This window comes from Myotis myotis, unplaced genomic scaffold (genome assembly GCF_014108235.1).
Source record: "Myotis myotis isolate mMyoMyo1 unplaced genomic scaffold, mMyoMyo1.p scaffold_m19_p_2, whole genome shotgun sequence".
NCBI classification, from domain to species: Eukaryota; Metazoa; Chordata; class Mammalia; order Chiroptera; family Vespertilionidae; genus Myotis; species Myotis myotis.
The window spans coordinates 172467915-172474911 of NW_023416324.1; positions in this window are offsets into that span (position 1 = coordinate 172467915).

A 6997-nucleotide genomic window follows, 5' to 3' on the forward strand; every position below is an offset into this window, starting at 1 on the left:
TCTAGCCCTTCCAGTCCCCTCAGCCATCACTCTGCACTTGCCCTTGGCAATTATAAATGACATGAGCTGCAGGGGTTTCCATGTAAGTGGCCTCTTCAATGTGGACCTTAGGGTGACCAACTGTCCTGGTTTCCCTATGGGTTTCTGGGACATGGGGCTTCCAGTGCTAACACTGGAAACAAACAAGTCCCAAGCAATCAGAGATGAGTTGGGGCCCCTAGTGCTGGTTGGTGGAGTGGGGGTGTTCATACCAAATACTGGAGATGGACAATTTTTCTAAAAGGTAAAAGCATGAAAGCCATGTTAGGCATCACTAGATGTGAAAGTGCTGATCCCTAGGACCCAGTAAGGGCTCAGAAAGACTAAGTTATGTTGACATATCTCCTTTCCTAACAGGCAGTTGTATAACTGGATTTTGGCAAGGCGTCTCAGCATACATATCCTTGTAGGCACAATAAAGTAATATGGCTAGATACAAAAAATTAGTTCTGTCCATGGAGGTAGATATAACTTTGCCTTGGAGACAGGTTTTTAGTGGCAAAATCCAAGAGTTGGCTTTCAACTCTTTGACCAGCACTTTTATTCATTGTTTGGATGAAAATCTTGATGTCTCAGCCAATTGAGAGGGTAGATCAAATCAAGTGGAGAAGTACAGACAAAATATTGGCTGATTGAGTAGGGATCCCAAAACATCTCAACAGTCTGGACCATTGGACTAAATTGAATGAGAGGTAATTGAACAGGGATGGATATGAGCACTTCATCCCAAAGTCCCAGTCCACCTCTCCCACGTTGAGGAGTGACTTGCAGGTGCTCAGCCACATTTTAAAAAGCAAAAACAAGAACAAAAAAGACTCAGGTGAATTTTAATAATGTATCTTATTTTAATACTAGTGTCCTGATGCACATATTCATGCATATTGAAAGGAAATTAATTAGAAGAAATATTTTAATATTACTATTTGTGTTTTGCTAATGAAAAGAAAATAGGATTCTACCAAGTCTCCTATCTACCTACTCCAGGACTTCTGTGAAGATCAAATGAGATGAGGCACAGGGAAACACTTCACAAAACATTCGGTTAAACTGTAAAATGTTTGCACCTGACTATAAAGCAAGTCGGATTCCTGGGCTAAAGAAACTGCAAGAAGGCTAAATATGCAGGAGAGAACCAATGGCGGCATAGGTTAACGCCGGAGTTTGCTGCCTTGAACAACTACTTCAAAAGTGAAACTAAAAGACGGAACGGTCATCACCCAGAACCACAGGAACGCTGGCTGAGTGGAAGTCCTACAACTAGGAGGAAAGAGAAATGCATACGGACACTCAGAGGAGGCGCAGTGCTGAAGTCAAATTCTGAGGTGCGGAGTGCGCGGAGCGGGCTGGCAGAGGCAGGTGCGGTTGGCGTTTTCAATCGGGAGGGAGTCGCAGACTCTGAGCTCCAGATACAGGCGAGTCTTTAGGGACCCAGACTCAAACGGGAGAAGTGGGACTGTCTGGCTTCGGTCAGAGCGAGTGCAGCTTTCTCTCCGAGGTTTGCAGCGGTCGCTGGGACTCAGAGAGGCAGAGCCCCTGGGGACAGGACTGAGAGCCGCCATAACTGCTCTCTCCGGCCCACCCTGTTGATCCTGTGCGACCCGCCCCGCCCAAGCCCTGCACAGAGGCATTTGCCAGATAGCCTCAGGCAAAGGCTAGATTAGCACCTCCCTAGAGGACAGAAGTTCTCTCACTGCAGACACAGCTGATTCTCACAGCCACTTGGCCTGGAGGTCAAACCCTCCCTGGTATTAGCTACAACAATCAAGGCTTAACTACAAGACTGCGCACAAAGACCACTAGGGGGTGCACCAAGGAAGCATAACAAAATGCGGAGACAAAGAAACAGGACAAACTTATCAATGGAAGATATAGAGTTCAGAACCACACTTTTAAGGTCTCTCAAGAACTGTTTAGAAGCTGCTGATAAACTTAATGAGATCTACAAGAAAACTAATGAGACCCTCGATGTTATGTTGGGGAACCAACTAGAAATTAAGCATACACGGACTGAAATAACGAATATTATACAGACTCCAGACAGCAGACCAGAGGAGCGCAAGAATCAAGTCAATGATTTGAAATGCGAGGAAGCAAAAAACACCCAACCGGAGGGGCGGAATGAAAAAAGAATCCAAAAATGCGAGGATAGTGTAAGGAGCCTCTGGGACAGCTTCAAGCGTACCAACATTAGAATTATAAGGGTGCCAGAAGATGAGAGAGAGCAAGATATTGAAAACCTATTTGAAGAAATAATGACAGAAAACTTCCCCCACCTGGTGAAAGAAATGGACTTACAGGTCCAAGAAGCACGGAGAACCCCAAACAAAAGGAATCCAAAGAGGACCACACCAAGACATATCATAATTAAAATGCCAAGAGCAAAAGACAAAGAGAGAATCTTAAAAGCAGCAAGAGAAAGAAACTCAGTTACCTACAAGGGAATACCCATACGACTGTCAGCTGATTTCTCAACAGAAACTTTGCAGGCCAAAAGGGAGTGGCAAGAAATATTCAAAGTCATGAATACCAAGAACCTACAACCAAGATTACTTTATCCAGCAAAGCTATCATTCAGAATTGAAGGTCAGATAAAGAGCTTCACAGATAAGGAAAAGCTAAAGGAGTTCATCACCACCAAACCAGTATTATATGAAATGCTGAAGGGTATCCTTTAAGAAGAGGAAGAGGAAGAAAAAGGTAAAGATACAAATTATGAACAACAAATATGCATCTATCAACAAGTGAATCTAAGAATCAAGTGAATAAATAATCTGATGAACAGAATGAACTGGTGATTATAATAGAATCAGGGACATAGAAAGGGAATGGACTGACTATTCTTGGGGGGGAAGGGGTGTGGGAGATGCGGGAAGAGACTGGACAAAAATCGTGCACCTATGGATGAGGACAGTGGGTGGGGAGTGAGGGCGGAGGGTGGGGCGGGAACTGGGAGGAGGGGAGTTATGGGGGGGGGAAAGAGGAACAAATGTAATAATCTGAACAATAAAGATTTAATTAAAAAAAAAAAAAAAAAAAGAAGGCTAGTCGCTAAGGAGAGGAAGCCAGACATTGCTACGTGACATCATTACCCAGTGCCCACAGCAACTGTTTCTGGCCTGGGCTGTGGGCTGCATTTTGCATCATGGGGTCTTGGCAGCGTTGGCTGTGATTTGGTGGGGTGTCACTCTGGGGTGGTGGTGGGGCCTGTGTCCCACTTGGGGGAAGCTGAGTGTTGGTTTGTCAGTGCCAGGTCCATGGTGTCGTTTATTTTTAAATGGCCAGTGCATATCACAGCAGCTCCTGTGTTGAGCGTCTGCCCCCTGGTGGTCATTGAGTGTCATAGCAACTGGTTGGATGGATGAACACTTAGCCTTTTATTTATATAGATAGATATTTTACCAACCATATCCAGAATACTATAATTTCAACATGTAATCAACATATAAAATTATCATTGGTAGCAGTGCTATCAATAGAATATAATGTGAGCTACATCTGTTCTCAATTTTTTAGTAGCCACATTATAATTTTTTTACAATATATTTTTATTTCTTTCAAAGAGGAAGGGGGAGAGAGAAACATCAATGATGAGAGAGAATCATTGATTAACTGCCCCCTGCATGCCCCACACTGGGGATCGAGCCTGCAACCCAGGCATGTGCCCTGACCTCCTTGTTCATAGGTTGATGCTCAACTACTGAGCCATGCCTGTTGGGCAGTAGCCACATTTTAAAAAATAAAAACAAGAACAAAAAAGACTCAGGTGAATTTTAATAATGTATCTTATTTTAATATATTTTACCAACCATATCCAGAATACTATAGTTTCAACATGTAATCTATAAAATTATCATTGATATCTTTTTCGCTTTTTTTCTGTCTTCAAAATCTAGCGTGTATTTTATGCTCCTAGCACCTCAATTTGCACTAGTCACATTTTAAGTGCTCAATAGCACATGACTACCGTATTGGACAATGCAGCTTCAGATGATTTTTATTGACACTCCAGACTGCCCTCCACTTTTGTGGTTCTCAGGCTGGCTACATTAGTAGAGGCACTCTGCCTAAAGTTATACCACTCCCAAGTGTTGATTTCTTTTAGTGGGAAGAAAAAGGGTCTGGGCCCTAGACATATAAATCACTGTAGAAAGTGTATTGGTGCCAACTGCTGTGACCTGTATCCACCCATCACTCATCAGTACTGGTACAATTTTAGTGACTGAAAGACTAGAGTTTTTTTCAAAATGAACACTTATCAAACTGTTTTTTATTCTCTGCTTATCTCCTGCATCCTTGTATATGCCTTTTTGTTCAGGGTAGATGTTGAAAGCACTTATCTTTTTTCAAAGAAGACAATAAAATCCTCATTCCATTCTCATTTCTAATAGCAACCAATGAAACTTTTGAAATTGGTTTTAAGTTTCCATATTGTTTCCTTTTCCCAAAACCGTGGTTTCTAAGCACCAACACCCAACCAGGATTCAGGAACCTGGCAATCTAACCAATAGTAAGTGCAACGGAGGACTAGGAAGTAAACAAATCAAATGAGTAGCCAAATGCGTTAGAAATGCACAGAAGCTCAGGTTAAAACATATCACAATTATTATTCCCATTTCCCAGGTGTCACAGAGATTGAGTGATTCCAGGCCAACCCTTTCTGCTTAATTACTTCTCTCACTGGAATGACATTTTTCCCTTCAGGACTAAAGACACTGTTATCTATTCTCCCACCATCACCATCTAAAATCCTTTTTACACAGTATTTATTTTCTCTAAGTAGAAGTCATGAATTCATGGCAGTGGAGAGTACATTCTATGGGGCAGACTGCCTGGGTTCAAATACTGGCACCACTGCTTGAAAACTATGAGATGTAACTCAATTTCCTCAACTGTAAATCGAGGATAACAGTCCCTCTTCCATAGACATGAGCTCATCCATATAAAGCACTTGAACAGAACTGGCCCAGAGTAAGCACTCAGTATTTTTTTTTTTTTAAATGAGTGAGAAGAGAACAGGTTTTCACAGTCCTTCACTTGAAAACTGTAACATACAGAAGCTTCTGGCTTGAAGGGAACTTTCCTGTTGACTACTCCACCCTCCCAAGCCCAGGAGGCTCTGCTGCAACATTCCTCAACATTCCTGGACAGATGGGTATCTGTGGTCCATGTGGTAGGGAGCTTGCTGCCTCAGGGACCACCACTCCATTTTTGACAGCAATAACTTCTGGGGATGCAGTTGTACCACAGTGCAAAGAGCTTGGGCTTTGGAGCTTGGTTTTATGATCTTTCCATCATCTCCATCAGCACCATGTTGTTACTATGGTTTTCTTTACTACAAGAAAATTTGGGGAACTTTGATACAAATCCTTCCTCATTACAATGTGCTTCAGAGAAAGCACTTACGGTGAACTGAAGCTTGGAGTTAATTAATGAGAGAATATTTTTATAATTCATTAAATCATGACAGCCTGCAGCATGAATAAACAGGAGTGACAAAGCCTCACTAACATTTTTATTTATAACAAGAGTATTATCTCTATGGGGTCTTTCTAGCAAGATAGTAACACTAGCTTACTACATGTCTGGCTTGCAAAAATCTTGGAAAAAGGGGGATTAGCAAGTGCAAATAATGGCCAAGAGCTCTCCTGGCTACAATACATATGGGAAATGTAAATGATTATTTCCATGAAATGCTCAACTAGGGCAACTCAGTATGTAATGAATAGTAAGTGTACATAAAGTCCACTAACTTACATATGTATTTACTAGAGGCCCAGTGCACGAAATTCATGCATGGGTAGGGTCCCTAGGCCTGGCCAGCGATCAGGTCCAATCGGGGCCTTCCAGTTGCTGGCCAGGGCCTCCCTTCACTCCATGCCGCCCCCTGGTGGTCAGTGCATATCATAGTGAGCGATTGAACTTGCGGTCTCTCGGTCGAACTCCTAAGGGGACACTTTGCATATTAGGCTTTTATATATATAGATGTGGTTTCATTTCATTTCTAAGGAAGATTTTTCAGTATATCAAGTAAGCCTTTTAATTTTGGTTTTTCTCCACAAGTGAAAACAGAGTTGAAATACTTAAGTTCAAAGAGTGATTGATGCTAGATGTGTACTGCTTTTTACCTTATTCTTAATTTCTCTAAATTAATGAAATTCCCTTTTTTTTGCCCTAACTGGTTTGGCTCAGTGGATAGAGTGTCAGCCTGCGGACTCAAGGGTCCCAGATTTGATTCCCGTAAAGGGCATGTACCTTGGTTGCGGGCACATCCCCAGTAGGGAGTGTGCAGGAGGCAGCTGATCGATGTTTCTCTCTCATCGATGTTTCTAACTCTCTATCCCTCTCCCTTCCTCTCTGTAAAAAATCAATAAAATGTATTTTTTTAAAAAAGAAATTCCCTTTTTATCACCTTTTCCACTCATTTTTGTAAAACAGGAGCAAAATGCAATGAGAAGACATTGGCTGCCCCACAGCCAAAGGTGGAAGGCTGCTGGAACTACACTGATGGCTGAAAGGTAGCTCCACTCATTGCAACAGAAAATCATTCCATGGCATTGAAACACCCTAGCTGAGGCAAGGAGTCCCAACAATAGATGCAAAGTAGAGTGTGACATGACTGTGCAATGCAGAGGTCACATATCATCTGAACTGGGTACTGCGGGAGAGGCAGATGTAACTTGCAATTCCCCTTAACATTCACTTTCTAGAGCCAGTGGTAATCCTAGTTCTTAACACAAACCAAAGGCTTTTTAATCCTCAGGTCAACTGAGATCCCATTTTTTTCACACTTTCCACTCATTGTTGTAAAACAAGCAAAATGTAATGAAAAGGCATTGGCTGCCCCACAGCCAAAGGTGGGAGGCTGCTGGAACTACACTGAGATCAATATATAAAAGTGTCTTCTAAACAGAAAAGTATCCGTATCAGATTTTATTATTCCCAAATTAAGTGAGGAAGT